At 45.2% G+C, this 12301-nt stretch overlaps 1 long non-coding RNA gene across 1 annotated transcript; it reads right to left on the bottom strand.

Moving 5' to 3' along the window:
• Positions 1 to 8867: 8867 nt before the first annotated feature.
• LOC123403238 lies at positions 8868 to 10392 on the bottom strand. The gene is made up of 3 exons (XR_006611434.1): positions 10122 to 10392; positions 9419 to 10011; positions 8868 to 9335 (listed from the first exon to the last, which is right to left on the bottom strand). It is a non-coding gene; the product is annotated as an uncharacterized LOC123403238 (long non-coding RNA).
• Positions 10393 to 12301: the final 1909 nt, after the last annotated feature.

Below are 12301 nucleotides of genomic sequence, written 5' to 3'. Positions count from 1 at the left end.
ATCCTAAAAATGCTGACAAGGTGTGCAAGCTCCAGCGATCCATTTATGGACTGGTGCAAGCATCTCGGAGTTGGAACAAACGCTTTGATGAGGTGATCAAAGCATTTTGGTTTATACAAGTGGTTGGAGAATCTTGTATTTACAAGAAAGTGATTGGGAGCTCTGTGGCGTTTCTAATATTATATGTGGATGACATATTACTGATTGGAAACAACGTAGAGCTTTTGGAGAGCATAAAAGGTTACTTGAATAAAAGTTTCTCTATGAAGGACCTAGGAGAAGCTGCTTACATTCTAGGCATTAAGATCTATAGGGATAGATCAAAATGCCTGATAGGACTTTCACAAAGCACATACCTTGATAAAGTTTTGAAGAGGTTCAAAATGGAACAGTCCAAGAAAGGGTTCTTGCCAGTGTTACAAGGTACGAGATTGAGTAAGACTGAGTGTCCAGCAACTGATGAAGATAGAGAGCATATGCGCTCCGTCCCCTATGCTTCAGCTATAGATTCTATCATGTATGCGATGCTGTGCACTAGACCGGATGTTAGCCTGGCCATAAGTATGGCAGGTAGGTTCCAGAGTAATCCAGGAGTGGATCACTGGACAGCGGTCAAGAATATCCTGAAGTACCTGAAAAGGACTAAGGAGATGTTTCTCGTGTATGGAGGTGACGAAGAGCTCACCGTAAAAGGTTACGTCGATGCAAGCTTTGACACAGATCCGGACGACTCTAAGTCGCAAACCGGATACGTATTTATTCTTAATGGGGGTGCAGTAAGCTGGTGCAGTTCCAAGCAAAGCGTCATAGCAGATTCTACATGTGAAGCAGAGTACATGGCTGCCTCGGAGGCGGCTAAGGAGGGTGTGTGGATGAAGCAGTTCATGACGGATCTTGGAGTGGTGCCAAGTGCACTGGATCCAATAACCTTATTCTGTGACAACACTGGTGCCATTGCCTTAGCAAAGGAACCAAGGTTTCACAAGAAGACCAGACACATCAAACGACGCTTCAACCTCATCCGCGACTACGTCGAGGAGGAGGACGTAAATATATGCAAAGTGCACACGGATCTGAATGTAGCAGACCCGCTGACTAAACCTCTTCCACGGCCAAAACATGATCGACACCAGAACTGTATGGGTGTTACATTTATTACAATGTAATTCACATGGTGATGTGAGGACTAGATTATTGACTCTAGTGCAAGTGGGAGACTGTTGGAATTATGCCCTAGAGGCAATAATAAATGTATAGTTATTATTATAATTCCTGTATCAAGATAATAGTTTATTATCCATGCTATAATTGTATTGAATGAAGACTCATTTACATGTGTGGATACATAGACAAAACACCGTCCCTAGCATGCCTCTAGTTGGCTAGCCAGTTGATCGATGATAGTCAGTGTCTTCTGATTATGAACAAGGTGTTGTTGCTTGATAACTGGATCACGTCATTGGGAGAATCATGTGATGGACTAGACCCAAACTAATAGACGTAGCATGTTGATCGTGTCATTTTGTTGCTACTGTTTTCTGCGTGTCAAGTATTTATTCATAGGACCATCAGATCATATAACTCACTGACACCGGAGGAATGCTTTGTGTGTATCAAACGTCGCAACGTAACTGGGTGACTATAAAGATGCTCTACAGGTATCACCGAAGGTGTTAGTTGAGTTAGTATGGATCAAGACTGTGATTTGTCACTCCGTATGACGGAGAGGTATCTGAGGGCCCACTCGGTAATACAACATCACACACAAGCCTTGCAAGCAATGTAACTTAGTGTAAGTTGCGGGATCTTGTATTACGGAACGAGTAAAGAAACTTGCCAGTAAACGAGATTGAAATAGGTATGCGGATACTGACGATCGAATCTCGGGCAAGTAACATACCGAAGGACAAAGGGAATGACATACGGGATTATACGAATCCTTGGCACTGAGGTTCAAACGGTAAGATCTTCGTAGAATATGTAGGATCCAATATGGGCATCCAGGTCCCGCTATTGGATATTGACCGAGGAGTCTCTCGGGTCATGTCTACATAGTTCTCGAACCCGCAGGGTCTGCACACTTAAGGTTCGACGTTGTTTTATGCGTATTTGAGTTATATGGTTGGTTACCGAATGTTGTTCGGAGTCCCAGATGAGATCACGGACGTCACGAGGGTTTCCGGAATGGTCCGGAAACGAAGATTGATATGTAGGATGACCTCATTTGATTACCGGAAGGTTTTCGGAGTTACCGGGAATGTACCGGGAATGACGAATGAGTTCCGGGAGTTCACCGGGGGGGCGGGGGGGCAACCCACCCCGGGGAAGCCCATAGGCCTTGGGGAGACACACCAGCCCTTAGTGGGCTGGTGGGACAGCCCCAAGGGGGCCTATGCGCCAAGAAAAAGAAATCAAAGGAAAAGAAAAAAAAAGAGGGAGGAATTGGGAAGGGAGGGGGACTCCTCCCACCAAACCAAGTCCAACTCGGTTTGGGGGGAGTCCTCCCCCCCTTGGCTCGGCCGACCCCTTGAGGGTCCCTTGGACCCCAAGGCAAGGTCCCCCTCCCTCCTCCTATATATATGGAGCAATTAGGGCTGATTTGAGACGACTTTCTCACGGCTGCCCGACCACATACCTCCATAGTTTTTCCTCTAGATCGCGTTTCTGCGGAGCTCGGGCGGAGCCCTGCTGAGACAAGATCATCACCAACCTCCGGAGCGCCGTCACGCTGCCGGAGAACTCTTATACCTCTCCGTCTCTCTTGCTGGATCAAGAAGGCCGAGATCATCGTCGAGTTGTACGTGTGCTGAACGCGGAGGTGCCGTCCGTTCGGTACTAGATCGTGGGACTGATCGCGGGATTGTTCGCGGGGCGGATCGAGGGACGTGAGGACGTTCCACTACATCAACCGCGTTCTCTAACGCTTCTGCTGTACGATCTACAAGGGTACGTAGATCACTCATCCACTCTCGTAGATGGACATCACCATGATAGGTCTTCGTGCGCGTAGGAATTTTTTTTGTTTCCCATGCGACGTTCCCCAACAAATAATATATCGGAGGTCTCATACCTCTTGATCCAGGCATTCTTCTGAAAGATAAACTTCAACTCCTGGAACATCTCATATGCTCCATGACGTTCAAAGCGTCGTTGAAGTCCCGGTTCTAAGCCGTACAAGACTGCACATTGAACTACTGAGTAGTCCTCCTTATGTGCTTGCCAAGCGTTCAAAACATCTTGATCAGACGTAGCGGGTGGTTCCTCTCCTAGCGTTGCATCAAGGACATAATTCTTTTTCCCAGCTTGTAGGATGAGCCTAAGATTATGAGCCCAGTCTACAAAGTTGCTACCATCATCTTTTAGCCTAGCTTTCTCTAGGAACGTATTGAAATTCAGGGTTGCTACTGCGTGAGCCATTGATCTACAACATAAAATATTGCAAAGTGGACTTAGACTATGTTCAGGACAATTAGAGTTTAGCTAATCAAATTACTAATAAACTCCCACTCAAATAGACATCCCTCTAGTTACTTGAGTGTGGCATGATCCAAATTCACTAACTCAAGTCCGATCATCACGTGAGTTGAGTGTAGTTTCAGTGGTAAACATCTCTATGCTAATCATATCAACTATACGATTCATGCTCGACCTTTCGGTCTCTTGTGTTTCAAGGCCATGTCTGCACATGCTAGGCTCGTCAAGTTTAACCCGAGTGTTCCGCGTGTGCAACTGTTTTGCACCCGTTGTATGTGAACATTGAGTCTATCACACTTGATCATCACGTGGTGTCTCAAAACGACGAATTATCGCAACGGTGCCGGGAAGAACACAATTTTATCTTGATATTTAGTGAGGGATCACCTTATAATGCTACCGTCGTTCTTAGCAAGATAAGGTGCATAAAAGGATTAACATCACATGCAATTCATAAGTGACATGATATGGTCATGATCTTGTGCTTCTTGATCTCCATCACCAAAGCACCAGCATGATCTTCATCGTCACCGGCGCCACACCATGATATCCATCATCATGATCTCCATCATTGTGCTGCCATCGAGGTTGTCGTGCTATCTATGCTATTACTACTAAAGCTACAACCTAGAAATATAGTAAACGCATCTGCAAACACAAACTTAGTTTAAAGACAACCCTATGGCTCCTGCCGGTTGCCGTAGCATCGACGTGCAAGTCGATATTTAACTATTACAACATGATCATCTCATACATCCAATATATCACATCATGTCTTTGGCCATATCGCATCACATGCATACCCTACAAAAGCAAGTTAGATGTCCTCTAATTTGTTGTTGCATGTTTTACGTGGCTGCTATGGGTATCTAGTATGATCCCATCTTACTTACGCAAAACCACAAGGAGATGTGCAAATTGCTATTTAACCTCTCTCCAAGGACCGCCTCGGTCAAATCCAATTCAACTAAAGTTGAAGAAACTGACACCCGTCAGTCATCTTTATGCAACGTGTTGCATGTTGGTCGATGAAACCGGTCTCTCGTAAGCGTACGAGTAATGTTGGTCCGGGCCGCTTCAATCCAACAATATCGCCGAATCGAGAAAAGACTAAGGAGGGCAGAAAATCGAACTTCAACGCCCACAAAAACTTTTGTGTTCTACTCGAGATTACATCTACGCATGAACCTAGCTCATGATGCCACTGTTGGGAACGTTCATGGGAAACAAAAAATTTCCTACGCACACGAACCTATCATGGTGATGTTCATCTACGAGAGGGAGATCGGATCCACATACCCTTGTAGATCGCTAAGCGGGAAGCGTTAAGAAACGCGGTTGATGTAGTGGAACAACTTCGTGATTCAAATCACCGTCGTCCCACGACCCGTCCCGATCTAGCACCGAACGGACGGCACCTCCGGGTTCAGCACACGTACAACTCGATGACGATCTCTGCCTTCTTGATCCAGCAAAAGAGACGGGGAAGTAGATGAGTTCTCCGGCAGCGTGACGGCGCGCCGGTGGTGGTGATGATCTATTCCTGTAGGGCTCCGCCCGAGCTTCGCAGAAAAACGATCTAGAGGAAGAACTACGAAGTAGAGGTTTAGGGTTGCACGTGGCAAAGTTGTGTCTCAAAAACCCTAAAACCTCTAGTATATATAGGAGGAGGGGAGGAGCTAGCCTTGGGGATCAAGGGAGCCCCCAGGGAGCCGGCCGAGTGGAGGAGGAGGGGACTCCAACTCCAATTCGGTTTGGGGAAGGAGGAGTCCCCTCCTTCCTTCCCACCTTCCTCTTTTTTTTCTTTTCCTTCGATTTTTCTTCTAGCCGACATAGACCTATTGGGCTGGCCTCACCAGCCCACCAAGGGATGGTGCACCACCCATGGGATATTGGGTTCTCTCCCGGGTGGGTGGCCCCCTCCCGGTAAAACCCCGGAACCCATTCGTTACTCCCGGTACACTGCCAGTAATGCCCGAAATCTTTCCGGAGGCCAAATGAAACAATCCTATATATCAATATTCGTTTCCGGACCATTCCGGAAACCCTCGTGACTTCCATGATCTCATCCGGGACTCCGAACAATCTACCGTCACCAACACCTATAACTCAACTATAGCGAAATGTCATCGAACCTTAAGTGTGCAGACCCTGCGGGTTCGAGAACTATGCAGACATGACCTGAGACACTCCCCAGTCAATATCCAGCCGCGGAACCTGGATGTCCATATTGGATCCTACATATTCTACGAAGATCTTATCGGTTGAACCTTTGTGCCAAAGATTCATATAATCCCGTATAACATTCCCTTTGTCCTTCGGTATGTTACTTGCCCGAGATTGATCGCCGGTATCCCTATACCTATTTCAATCTCGTTACCGGCAAGTCTCTTTACTCGTTCCGTAATACAAGATCCCGTGACTAACACATTAGCCACATTGCTTGCAAGCCTTATATGTGATGTTGTATTACCGAGTGGGCCCCGAGATACCTCTCCGTCACACGGAGTGACAAATCACAGTCTTGATCCATGCTAACTCAATGAACACCTTTTGCCTGTAGATCACCTTTATAGTCACCCAGTAACGTTGCGACGTTTGATACACACAAGGTATTCCTCCTGTGTCAGTGAGTTACATGATCTCATGGTCATAGGAATGCATACTTGACATGCAGAAAACAATAGCAACAAAATGACACGATCACATGCCACGTTCATAGTTTGGGTCTTGTCCATCACATCATTCTCCCAATGATGTGATCCAGTGATCAAGTGACAACACTTGCATATGGCCAGAAAGCCTTAACCATCCTTGATCAAATGGCTAGTCAACTAGAGGCTTACTAGGGACATTGTTTTGTCTATATATCCACACATGCATTTATATTTTCATTCAATACAATTATAGCATGGATAATAAACGATTATCTTGATACAGGAAATATAATAATAACTATTTTATCATCTCTTCAGGCGGTAGTCCCCTATGCCAAGTCTGTGTTTCTAAGCCAATCAGTAAAACATAGCCAACAATCAATTATTCGGTTTATTAAATCTACATGCTATTTTAGCTACTGTAATCTTTGCTCAGGTGCATTTGTTAGAAAATTAGGGTCATCCTGAAGCAAACAAACAAATTAAGAGAAGACCAAAACAAAGAAGAAACACGTTTGATAAGGACCTGAAGTGCTATTTTTGTCATGCCGTAATTGCATAAGAATATGTGACTAAAACATCTCTAAACAGAGACCGACATACATGGCATTTTTAATACCATGGAGACTTCAATGGTGTGTGACCTATGCAGTTGGGAATTTCGTCAAATTCCAGTGAAAAGGGTTCGGAGACTACCTTGGGAGTTCTTCTACATCATGAATCTCTTTGCATCATTCAATTCTTACTTTGCAAACAACAACATCCATTATATGAGGGCTATGGAATGTTTGATTGACACATTACGTGCACCAATGTGTAAACCTGAGTTCAACACCTACCATCGCATTCGGTTATTCACTTTCTTTTGTTATACAATTCCGTATGCACCCACTCAAGTAGACCCAAACTGAGTAAAAACGGGGAAAAATCGTAATCTATCAGGAAATATAAAATGCATAGCAACAACAAGCAGGAGCACGTTTAGGCTGCAGTACAGCCTAAAACTGCTAACCAAATCTAAGCACGGTAAAATAGTTACATGCAGATCCGTGAATATCTATATTCTTACCGATTCGGTAGCCTATCTGAGAGTATTTCATTCTTCATTGTAGAAGTTTATCGAGAGCACTACTGACAAACTGAAATTACACTTGACGCAAGACAAATATCAAAAGATGGATGCTGCTTCCGTGGATGGATTCCCAGATTCAATTCAATAGGAAGAAGATTGTAGGGCATAGAGGAGAGCACGTACTAAATTCCACCATGGTCAGGCATACTACATTTTGTCCTATAAACAGAGGACTTAGAAGTAGGATTTGAGAGCAATCTGCCATTGCCATGCTGTACTCAAGAAAGAGGAGGGGCACGGGGGAGGAAGCAGGTCAGCGTTCTGCGGAAGGGGCAGTCGTGCATCCCCCATGGAGTTCCAGGGCGGCTAGTGGCACTTGCTTGTGCGGCCGCGTCAACTGGTTCATGGCACATCAACAATGGAGGGTGTGTGCGGGGAGTGGCGTCGTGAATCATGGGCGACGGAGGCGGGGATGGTGAGGTGGACCAGTCATGGGTGGGGAACGTTGGAGGGACGTGGGGAGGATGGTGTGATTGAAAGAAACCGAGAGAAGACCACCCGGAGAGTAAGGGGAAAAACCAGCGAGAAGAGGGAAAATTCGGTGGGAATCGACGGTGGGGTGTTCGATCGATGGTTGACATGCGAACGAACGAATGACGACCTACAGACTGCGACTTTAGGAGTAGAGATCCTGGTCATCAAGATGCACTGAATCCAATCGTTGGGTTAAACTGAAATTACAAGTTTCAGGCTTCAGTGCAGGTTAACATGCACGGATCACTCAAATGGGAAAAAATGGGCAGCAAGAATACCTCGTGTGAGGCTGTGAGGTACACTGAACAGAGTCCTGCCGTATCATGATTTTTGGTGAGAAAAATGAACTAAACCTAGAGGGAAAAAATAAATCTTAAAACATTATTCCCTTCATAAATAATACTCCACCACATTTCACCTTCCACCACACACACACACAAAAAAGAATCCCCTCCCATCCCCTCTCCTGAAATCTGAACAGACCAAGAACAAAAACAGGAGGGGTGAAAGGAAGAACTCGACACATTTTCCTTTGGGTTTCCCAACGAAAGTGTAAACATGTCCAAAATGTCAAAGGAAATGGATGATTCCCAAAGAAAGTTTTCCTATGAATTTCCCAACGTACCGAATAAGTGTACAAATATTTTTCTGGCAAAGTTACTTATGGAAAATCGCTATACTCCTATCGAAAATCTACTACTTCAATTGAGACTACTCACAATAGAAAGTAACATAGAGTAGTAACATATATATGCGGATATTCGTTTCTGAGCCCAGTCCTGAAATCTCCCCCGTTAGCTAACATGTGGATGTGTGCCAAGCCATGCATTCCTCCCTGTATAGCAGATGTATGGTAAGAAAATTAATCCAGCTCTTGGGTGCATTAAATGCGACGACAGCCATTGGCGGAGAGGCGGAACAGAAATTGCGGTCACGGCTCAGTCTTTTTTCTGTGCGAGGCTGAGCCCCTCTCCATTCCAAATGAAAGAATTTTTTTAATCCAAGGCCTGCAAAAAATATTAAACTGGAAACCAAATGACCGTGATCTCTGCTAACTATCTAACCACTACCCACGCATATTGTTAATCAAGTACGCCAACATTAATTAATTGCTAACGAGCACAATCTTGTAACAAAAAACAAAACTATTTTGATTACTATATATAAGAACTTTAGTGTCAACGAGATGCAACTGTTTGCGTACTCAGCCAACTGGGCTTTACAAGCACAAACTAGAGTTTTCCTTCATAAATCATGACGTTATCACACTCGACGAGTTTTCTTTTTTGTCTGCAGCCTCAAGCACAGCGCATGCACGCTACAACAAACTGTTGAAGATGGTGCGCTTATCTTGCACAACGGGAGCAGAGCAAGCACAGTACTTTGCTCACCTCCTCTACTCCACTAGAACCAACCTCTTCGGCCACATACATCACGCGTGCCCCGATTGTGCCGGAGTCAACCACATCGTAGCTGGCCAGCGCGACGGCAGCTGGGTCATGCTTGTTGAATCCTTCAAGGGTACCGTCTCCAACCCTGTCGTTCAGCTCCTGCTTCAAAATCTTCTCCGAAGAGAGTTTCTGTTGTATCACTTCTCCCTGGAAACGCAGCAGGATTTGGGTTTCAGACAAATCATTGGGAGACCAACATACAACACAACAGAACCGATATTTCCGCTCACCTTGTCGACGCCATGGCCTCCTTGCTCCAGCATCAAGTTCGTGCTCCAAGCGCTCGCTGTCGACCCCAAGCTCGAGATGTCCAGGAACTACAGAGATGTGACCCTACATAGGAATCGAGTAGAAGGAAACGACTTATGATTCCGGCCGTACATAAACATCTATTCTGGCTCCAAGAATAGCCCAAACGGTCAAGTCAGGGTCTCCGGCAATAATGCTACGAAGACCTCCAAAGTCTTCTTCGCGCCAACATCAGCTTGATCGCAGTCTTCTAAAGGTTGATCGCAGATGCTCCTGATTGTCCTCTTTTTCGAACGGTACCTTCTCGACCGATCCGGAGAAGCTGTCTATGATGTCGTGCACCTTCCAAGGTTCACATTATTTTCCCTTAATTACTTTATCAAATCTTTAGTAATAAACGTCGATATGTTTGTGCAACGGCCAGTGCACCCTCTCTCCCATTGTTAGACATGGAATGGTCGTGCCCCTCACGGTGCTATGTGATGTACCAACTGCTGTCAACCGCTTGCAAGAGCCTTATCAATGCAGGGCACTCGCATCTGCAAGATCTACTATTCTCCATCTCTGGCTCCCCCTGCATATGCAGTCAAGCAAAAAAAAAAATCAAATGACATGACCAAAAAAATGTAAGTTGTACTTGTTAGCTATGTCTAACATAACAACTAAGGAGAATTCAGAACCCACCGAGCAGCCACAAAGGATTTCTCGCATTGATTTTGTCCTCTCAGTGTTCAGTCTGCTTTTGTCATACCAAATTCCAAATCCGATCTCCCAGAAATACAAACTTTAGAAGTAGTACGCTTCGTCTAGTGAATCAAAACTCAGACCGAGCTCCAGTCTAATTACCCTTTATGTAGGCTCTTCTGCACATTTGCAAATTGACTGCTGTAGCGCACTCATCCTAGGACATGGTGTTTGGTCTGGTGGCGCATGACGGAGGCATAACCTGAATTTGTAAACAAGCAATTTCTTATAAACGATTTTCAAATGCAATACACAATTCGCCTGCTAAGCATATTAAACAAATAGCGATCAGTAACAAGTATCAGGGTACAGCTAACTTCATCATATCGGCAGGTTGCAGTCGTACAAAATAGAACTAGACCATATGAAGCATGACTGAGCATATCAGCATGCACTCGTTTTCGAACACATACAGTTACACATACATGTAATGAAATTAGGTGACGTGCCTCTTGGTCCAACCAGGCGCCTTTGGATTAACCCTGTCACATGGCTGCGCGGACGCAGTCGGAGATGCCTACCGAAGCCGCCGCTCGCCGCAATGCGGCCTCCCCGGCCAACCGATGCCAACTTGTTGCCCGCACCCAGAGGCAACACTCGAGTCTGCCTGATGAATGGCAGGGTTGGCTTGGTCTCGCGTTAACAATGCCAGACGGGTTGGATCTGGGCTTTCAAAACTGTCGGCGAACTCCTCAGAGCGAGGAACCTGAATTTCCTCGAATCAACTTTCTCAATCTGTATATCCACTTACCACAAAAATGAGCAATCTGCTAGATCTGTACGGAGGAACGATCCACTTAACCGGTCGAGGGCATCCAGCAAGAACTGAAGCCAGCATCTTCCATCACGAATTCGCCGGATCTTCAACATCTGCCGCCGGTGCAATCGAATCGGCGGGGGGGGGGGGGGGGGGGGGGGGGGGGTGGGGGGGTGGGGGGTGGCAGGAGGGGGTGGACTCTGGTCACGGTAAAATTCTGTCCCTGGCTCAGCAAAAAAGGCAACGTTCTGATCCATAGACCATGACGGCCTCGCGCGGCGGAACGTACAACCATACGTTTTGGGCCCACCAACCCGCTACTGTTTCATATGGTATGGCCGCTGTACGTGTCTTTTCTTGATTTTCTCTCACACACGTCAGACGGAATTGTTCGGATCCCAAATAACGAATGGACGCTGATGATTTCGGGAGCATCTGGGCTCGGGCACCGAATCGCTGCACTCCATATATATGTTACTAGTCTAAGTTACCACCTTCACAGTGGATAGTAACATCGAGCCTATCATTTATTAGGCTATAGACTCATCTTGCCTTAGTATCCGCTATGTTACTCATAGAGGTAGTAACATGTTAAGTTAGAGCAAGTACAATAGAGCTAAGTCAACTGGTTATAAGGAATAAATTAGTATATTTTTGCTTAGTTGGAGGAGAGAGAAGGTAAGCGGGCTCTTAGAGCGTGGTTAATAGTATAGCCAACTGCTGGTAAGCCATTTTATAGCCCATCTTATAGCTAGCTTGTACAATATTTAGCTATAAAAGAGTACTATTTTTATCATATGTGGCCCACCTTTCATTCTCACAAAGTACCTAGGAGCACGTGCTAGAGCTGGCTCTTCACGAAGAGCCCGCTTCTCTTCTCTCTCCTCTTCTCTCTTATCCAACTCAGCAAAAATATAATATTTTATGCCTTACAGCCTGTACCTTATTGTACTTGCTCTTAGTTATGAGCCAACTCTAGCACGTGCTACTAGGCACTTTGTGAGAATGAAAGGTGGACCATATAATAAATAAATAGTACACTCTTCTAACCAATTATTGTACATGTTAGCTCTAAGATGGGCTATAGATGACATGGCATGAGCTTACAGCCGGCAGCCGGCTTTACTATTGTCCTTGCTCTTACTCCCTCAATCACAGTTTATAAGGCATGCACGTGTATCTATGTCGTCAATTTAACTTATCTAAAATATATTATTTAACATAAAAAATATATCATTAGAAAATAGAACATCTAATATTTCTAATGATATAATTTTTGTAATATATGCCTCTTATTAAGTTAGTCAAATTAACGAACTAGATACACATACCGTAAACGGAGACGGTAGTTAATTTCTCTTAC

This window comes from Hordeum vulgare, chromosome 6H (genome assembly GCF_904849725.1).
Source record: "Hordeum vulgare subsp. vulgare chromosome 6H, MorexV3_pseudomolecules_assembly, whole genome shotgun sequence".
NCBI lineage: Eukaryota > Viridiplantae > Streptophyta > Magnoliopsida > Poales > Poaceae > Hordeum > Hordeum vulgare.
This window is presented reverse-complemented; position numbering and strand designations above follow the sequence as displayed.